Here is an 8209-nt window from a genome sequence, read left to right as displayed (position 1 = left end):
TATGCTTTTATAAAGACATTTTTAAACCATTTTAATTTAGAACAAGAAGATATACAAGTTTTAACGTGCCATCGATCTTTGGTCTCTGTTGTGCAGGAGCGGGCCCCAGTGAGTCTAGTGCGTGGGTTCACTATTGGCGAGCCCTCAACAGTTTGGCGCAGTGTGAACCTTTCAGCTCTTCCGAACAGACTTTGGGATTTGTCATGGATGGTGGCTCACGAGATTCTCCCAGTCAGATCTGTCATGCACTCCAGGGGTATGTCGGCGACGGCCACCTGCCCCCGTCCAGGTTGTGGCGCGCCTGAGACGGTGAGGCATCTCTTCTGGGAGTGCAGTGCTGCTGTGGACTTGTGGGCAACAGCCGACTCCTTAAATTTCCCGTACTTACCAGCAAGAGATGTCCTGTCAGCACAAGTGGTGCTTTGTCAAAATCAGAACCTCAGGAAAGAGGAATTTGTCAAACAGTGGCTCACCCTGGCCGCCATCAAAGACGCCATATGGACCTCAAGAAACTTGCTGGTAAGAAGGCACAAGCAGATTCCCCCTGTGGCTGTGATCCAGATGGCAGTAGCAACAGCCCAAGAGGCTGCAGCTGGAGAGGGCAGGCCAAGAACGCAGCCACAAAGAAAAAAAAGTCCAAGCAGCAGCAGACTGGCTCTCCGGGTGAGGCAGGTGGGAAGGAGCAAATGGGCGGGGATCTCCCCTGAGCACTGTGATGGATCTGAGAGGTCTGCTGATCGGAGGAGCAAAATGGGATTCACACTGCGCCAGCAGGACTATAACATGACCAAGACAACTGTTTTCTAAATATACGATGAATTTTGAATATTTACTAAAATGATACATATATCTTTTAAACTGTTTTTGAATTTAAAATTTTCCTGTTTCTATGGAGTAATGTTTTAAAAAGATATATGTGCAAGGTGTGAAAATTGTCAATAAAACATGAAAAAGAAGAAAAATCTGCACTGAGCACTCTTCAGCCCTTTTAAATGGTATAACTTTGCACTTCCGCACTCTCCAGCGAGCACCATTCAAGCAACAACTTTGCACTCCAGCTTCGAACATCGGCACAGTCGCAACAAGTAAGGCGACTCTACTCAGAGAAGTCACTCTGCACAGTAACAAGATTTCTTTTGCACAGACAGAAAGGGCTTCACCCGCAAAGGTAAAGCCTGCCAAAAATAGAAATAACTCATTAGTGCTGCTCTCCACGGAAGTCTTTAGTAAAAGGCGAAAGACTTGTACGTTATGAAGAGAAACCAGAGTACGATTATCCGTCACTGTGGGAGCAGGGCATCAGGCTAGTTGACATAGCCACCTTCCCCATGGTGAGCTTTGCTTGGTTGAAACGCTTGCTCTCCCCCCCTTGCTCCTCGGCTGACCAAGTAGGAACAATAAGGCCCTATTCAATGGCTGCCTTGTCTTTTACTCTGTGCAAAAGACAAGGCAGCCACAAACACCACGGGAACACCGTATTGAGGCTTTGTTCTGGCCGCTCATTCGGTGTCGCGTTTCTTTCAAGCAATTCTCCCGATTAGCCCGCACTCGGCTCGCTCTCGAGCCGTGTTAAAGTCTACTTCGCATTCACTCTCTTTTCACAGCAGACTCTTGGGATTTTATCTATAAAATGAATTCCTTCACTCAAACTATGTTAAAACTGCTTTGTCCTTCATATTTACCATGTCTAGAAAGATTTAAACAAAAAAAACAACGTTGTACTTTGCAGTCAAAGAAAGAGCGAATCTAAAGTTTCAGGAATCCGAGAATAAGCTTATTCACCGAAATAGGATCTAAGGGTATTCGGCCAATCGAGCTGTAGCAGCTTCGGTAAAAGAGTATAAGTTGAAGAGTTTGTGAATAAAGGTGTGCGCACACATAGTGAGCTGTAGGAAAATAGGCAGGGAGCAATGCCGGCTGGGGTATATGTTCTTGTATGTTGTCTGACTGTTTGATTTGAATGTGTTGTGTAATGTCCTGTTGAATGTTACATGTTTGGGCTTTGACACGCTTCACTGTGGTTGTTAACTGTGTGGTGTGTCCTGAAATGTTATATGTTTGGGCTGTGTGACATGCTTAATGCTTGTCAGTAGCTACCCACTTATTCATATATAGCAACTGACAACATAAGAAGTCCGGACATACTTTGATAGTAGTTGTAGAAGTATCCTTATTGATAATAGATAAACTAATTCATAGTGATAGAACAGTAGATGAACAGGTGCCTGCACATGTCTCACAAAAATAAAATGGGTGTATGATTGCTGACGGCAGAGCAATACTGCCAAACTTATGAGTTCTTGTGGCAAACTTGATTCAGTGTCTTGACGTGTATACGCTGTTTCGCTGACTTGATTGTCACAAGAAACAAAGTGTGTTTGATAAGATCCGACCATTTTATTACGGGAGGATCAGTATGTATGGATTCTGATGTGACTGATAAACCCATTCGTATCTTAAGCATAATCTAATACGTGAGACAACGCCCTGGCACACAATCAAAAAAAAGAGAGCGGTTTTGTGTCCCCACAGTCCATAATGTAGAAAAGAGAGAAAAAAGCCTTTCTGATTTGGTGTGTGTGCTCACAGTGCAGAGTGTAGACAAAAGAGAGAAAAGAAAGCCGTTTTGGTGTCACAGGTGTTGTGACTTACACACACACATTTCTGAATTGAGAAAGGAAATTATTTTAGAGGAAGCACTAGAGTTTAGATCCCACATTTATTGATAGGCATTCATTTATTTTTTCTTTTAATCAGTTTTAAAGTGAATACTAACTGAGAAATGAAAAAGGTGAAGAGTTTAGAAGCTTGGTTCAAGAGCAAAACTTGGTTTATGATCAGCTGAGTCTCTAAACAGAACAGCAAAGGGCTTCATCGAACATTTAAAAAAGATTCAGATTGTTAGAATATCCAGAATTTATAGGAATGGTGGTGATTACTCTTATTTTCTAGAATGGAAATAACTGCACCATGTCTGTTTTAGGAATTTAAGGGGCTAAAAAGTTTTGTTCTCGTTTTTCTATGATTAACCGAATGTATGTGAGAGTCCAAACAGACAGAAGGGTTACGGCCGAGCGCTGGACCTTCCAAAAAAGATAAGACAGGCTGGACCCGTGCCATACTAGTTAAGACCTGCCTGTGGATAACAGGCTCTCACACACACAAACTCACACACACGTTCGCACACATACACCCATACACACACACATTCTTGAGCTTAATGCAAGATTAAACCTTTGCATTAACTGACTCCAGCAACTCTGAGTCTCACTGAGAGAATTTTCTCAACAATTGGGTCCTCAAACCAGATCTCGACGTTTTTTCCGCCGTCCAGGGTCGGAGCTGAAACCGTGCACAGAGGAGTCCAGTACTCCTAATGAAAGACCCCCTGCTGAATTGCGGTAATTAGGGGCCAGTGTCCACTGAAAGGGGGAAAAAGTGACGAGATCGTATTTTTGAATCAATGGCCAGAAGCCATTGGCAGTGCAGGCATCAACAATTATGGTGTTATTTCACCCATTAACACTTAAGGTACCTCATGCAGTGGCTGTGATATGGTTACTTAACAAAATATCTTTACCAGACATCTCTCCTACATAACTGTTCTTCTTTCACAGCCACACCTTGTTGTCGAGAGATGTGCTACACTTAATCCATCCACAATGCTACCTACCCCACAGATGGAAAGCCTCATGATTGCATGTCAGAAATAACCATCAGTGTTTTACCCAGGCCAGACTTAACTGATATACGTTGTGAAAATGAAGAAATAACTATATTTATTCAACAGGTCAAGCAAAAAACCCTGATGGCACAAAAGCTACAGGATTTGCAGTAGTAACAGAAACTGAAGTTTTCTTCAAACAACCACTACCAAAAAATTACTCTGTTCAAGCAGTCGAATTGGTAGCTTTAACTGAAGCTTGTAAATTAAATAACAAAAAGGTTGTTAACATTTACACTGACAGTCAGTATGCCTTCTCAACTGTACATGTGTTAACACAGCATTGGAAAAACAGGTATGTTGACATCCACAGCTAAATGTATAAACTACAAATATTTTAGCATTATTAGATGTTATTCAATTGCCATCTACAATAGACTCGTATGAATGACCGGAAGGAAAACCATACTGCCAAAGAATTTGTTTAAATATGCTGCAGTATTGAGCCATGGACCATGTCATGTCTCAACAGGAGGGATGGAAGCAATAATGAACAAGGTTTTTACAGCATATGGTTTTACTAATTATTGAAACATTTTTTTTTAATAAATAAATGAATAAAGTTTTGTCTAGCAGGTCAAATATGTGCAAGATACAATCCACAGGGCAATCTAAGACCAAAACGAAGATAATTCCCATAGCCAGTATATCTTTTTCAACATATTTGTTTGGATTTCATTATTTCATTATTGTGTAGATTTCATTGAACTAAATTAATGTTAAGGGAAACGATTCTGCTCAGTGACAACAGAGGTTTTTACCAAATGGACTGAAATATTTCCATGTGCAGATGCACTCTCAGTAGCAAAAGCACGGGTAAAATAAATCATTTCTAGATTTGAAATTCCTGAAAAGATCTTCAGTGATAATTTGACACACTTTGTAAACAATGTCATCTCACTGATGGCAAAGAACTTAAAATAGACCTTAGAAACCACTGTGCATATCATCCACAATCAGCAGGTTTCGTGGAGAGACACAATGGAATAAGTCAAGACTGAAAAACATCATGGAAGAAATGGGAAATATTGGGTTTACTGTTTACCATCCTAAAAATGCATCCTCCAACTAGCACAAGATGAACTCCATTTGAGAAAAGGTATAGAAGACCATTTGTACTCCCACAGTCAAAACACAGTCATCAACTGACATGATGAAGAAAAAAAAGAAAAAGAGAAGAAACCTTAGCAGAATACAAATATTAACAAGTAGAGAGATCTCTTCCGTTTAGTCTGTTAACTATCACTATCTATTTGTATCTATTTGCTCAGCCTGCTCCAGACAAAGAGGTGTAGCCATTCTGATAAATAGAAGAGTAAATTTCACCGTAAACAACACAGTTATAGATCCAGAAGGTAGATTTCTAATAGTTAATTTATCTATTCAAAATATGAATTTATGCATTGCAAATATATATGGTCCAAATGTGGATGACCCCTCATTTTTTCACTCCTTTTTCACTTCACTCTCTGATCACTCAGATAACACACTCATCATAGGAGGGGACTTTAACATGGTATTAGACTCAGGAGTAGACAGACTCAGTACTTCAGGAAGTCAGCGGAACTGGCAGTCCACCAATATTGTTAAACAGTATATGAAAGATTTTGGTCTTTTTGATGCTTGGCGCTCCCACCACCCCACTCTTAGAGAATACACCTTCTTCTCACCGGTACACCACTCATATTCAAGAATAGATTATTTCTTAGTTAGCAGTTCCTTGATGAGGGATATTTCAGACACCAAAATCCACCCCATCACTATCAGTGATCACGCTCCAGTTTCTATCACACTGAAGAATCACAGAGTTACACCACCAGCTAGGAATTGGAGATTTAATACATCATTACTAAAAGACCCTGATTTTATCAATTATTTCAAAAGGGAATGGTCTGTATATTTAGAAAATAATGACCTGCCAGGAATGTCAGCTTGTACTCTCTGGGAAGCCGGAAAAGCAGTTATGAGAGGCAAAATAATCTCTTTTTCATCAAATAAGAAAAAGAGGGAATGTTCAAGGATATCAGATTTAGAACTCAGGATTAAATCATTAGAAATTCTCTACAGTACCTCCAAAGAGGAACACATACTGAATGAACTAAGAAAAGCTAAACTTGAATTAAACAAAATTATTGATAAACAAACACAGTTTCTGATACAAAGACTTTGCTTGGAGAACTTTGAGCACGGCAATAAATCTGGAAGGTTCCTAGCTAACCAACTAAAGAGAAACAAAGAGAAAACAACAATCACTTCTGTTAAAGACTCAAAGGGAAATGTCACCCATGACCCCGATGTAATCAACAATGCTTTTAGGGACTTCTATAAAACCTTATATTCATCACAAAATGATCCATCAGACAGTAACATACTTCAGTTTCTTAGTAATATCAACCTTCCAAAATTACAAACCGAACAGGCAATGGCTCTGGATTCACCTCTTTCAATAGGAGAACTCCATGAAGCCCTTCAACATATGCCTAGTAACAAAGCCCCGGGACCAGATGGTTTTCCAGCAGAGTTCTACAAAGAATTTTGGACTGTTTTGGCACCTGCATTTCACAAAATGGTATTACAAGTTAAGCAGAATGGCAGATTATCCCCACACATGAACTCTGCTAACATTATCTTGCTACAGAAACCAGGAAAAGACCCCATACTTCCATCCAGCTACTGCCAGACCTAATTTTCAGCAATAAGCTTCTCTCGAGGAGATATGAAGGAATACAGATTTTGCTATAAAATGATATCCTTCTATCAAACTGACTTAAAACGGTTTGTCCTTATTTCTTCACTTCTGATGAAGTTTCAACAATCAACAACAAACTTTGTATTATGAGAAAGAACCAGACTCATTTTTCAGGAATACGAAAATAAGCTCTATTTTACGAGTTATGCACAAATTCGGATTCTTCTATAAAACGAATTCCTTAACTCAAACCAAGTTAAGACTGCTTTGTCCTTCATATTTATTCATGTCTAATCAAGTTTCAACGATAAACAACGTTGTACTTTGTAGAATGAGAAAGAACTTCTTCAGCAATAAGCATCTCTCGACAAATGACAAAATACAGATTTTGCTATAAAATTAATTCCTTCTATCAGCCTGACTTAAAACTGTTTGTCCTCCTTATTTATCCACTTCAAATCAAGTTTCAATAATTAAAAAAATGTTGTAGTTTGAGAAAGAACAACTTAATCTTCAGCAATCAGTATAAAAAGAGGGTAAGAAAAGGTGCAAATGCCAACCATACATCACTAAAAGGTGGAGCGGAAGTATTCGGCTGCAAGTAGGTGTGAATGTTCTACCATAATTTGTAAAAAGCGGGTAAGAAAAGGTTTGAATGCCCGACTATATATTAACAAAAGCGGGAGGAGAGGTCTTCGGATGAGAGTGGGTGAGAATTTCCAACCATAATCTATAAAATGCGATGAAAAAAAAGGTGTGAATGCCCTATAGAACACTAAAAGGTGGAGCGGAAGTGTTCGGCTGCAAGAAGGTGTGAATGTCCAACTATATTTGGTGAAAAGCAGGTGAAGCAAGGTCTGAATGCCCAACCTTACATCATCAAAAGCGAGATCAGAGGTGTTTGGCTGCAAGAAGGCCATAGTTTGCCAAAAGCGGGTAAGGTGCGAATGACCGACTAAATATCAACAAAAGTGGGGGCGGAGGTCTTCGGATGCAAGTGGGTGTGAATATCCCACCATACAAGTATGGTGGAGAGGAAGCTGTGAATGGCCGACCATAGTAAAAAGCGGGTGAGAAAAGGTGCGAATGTCAAACCATACATGATCAAAACAGGGAGCGGAGGTGTTTGGCAGCATAGTTTGTAAAAAGGGGGTAAGAATAGGTTTGAATGCCCGAACATACACCATCAAAAGAGGGAGCGGAGGTGTTCCACTGTAAGAAGGTTTGAATGTCTGACCATAGTTGGTAAAAAGCGGGTAAGAAAAGGTTAAAATACCCGACTGTACACAATCAATAGCGGGAGCGGATGTGTTCGGCTACTAAAAGGTGTGAAAGTCCGACCATGGTTTGTAAAAAGCGGGTAAGAAAAGGTGCGAATGCCCGACAATGTATGATCAAAAGAGGGAGCGGAGGTTTTCGGCTGCAAGATGGTCTGAATGTCCAACCATAATTTGTAAAAACCGGGGAAGAAAAGGCTCGAAAGCCCGACTATACACCATCAAAAGCGGGAGCGGAAGTGTTCAGCTGCAAGAAGGTCTGAATGTCCATCAATAATTGCTAGAAAACATGAAAGAAAATTTTCGAATATATCAAACCGCACATGATCATAAGCGGGAGAGGAGGTGTTCAGCTGCAAGAAGGTGTGAATGTCCACCCATAATTACTGAAAAATGGGTAAGAAAAGGTGCGAATGCCCAACCATACATCATCAAAAGCAGGAGTGGATGTGTTCGGCTACAAGAAGTTTTGAATGCCCGACCTTCCTTTTCAGAGGGGCAACATTGTCCAGTGTTGTA

The 8209-nt window shown here is 40.3% G+C and overlaps 1 non-coding gene across 1 annotated transcript; it reads right to left on the bottom strand.

Annotated features, from left to right (window-relative positions):
- Window positions 1–1157: 1157 nt before the first annotated feature.
- On the bottom strand, window positions 1158–1271 carry LOC140279092 (U5 spliceosomal RNA). The gene has a single exon (XR_011909290.1). It is a non-coding gene; the product is annotated as a U5 spliceosomal RNA (small nuclear RNA).
- Between the last annotated feature and the right edge of the window lie 6938 nt (window positions 1272–8209).

Source organism: Leuresthes tenuis, unplaced genomic scaffold (assembly GCF_036924035.1).
Source record: "Leuresthes tenuis unplaced genomic scaffold, fLeuTen1.0.hap1 SCAF_20, whole genome shotgun sequence".
Taxonomy (NCBI): Eukaryota; Metazoa; Chordata; class Actinopteri; order Atheriniformes; family Atherinopsidae; genus Leuresthes; species Leuresthes tenuis.
The sequence above is the reverse complement of the archived record's forward strand: the minus strand, read 5'-3'. Positions and strand labels throughout refer to the sequence as shown.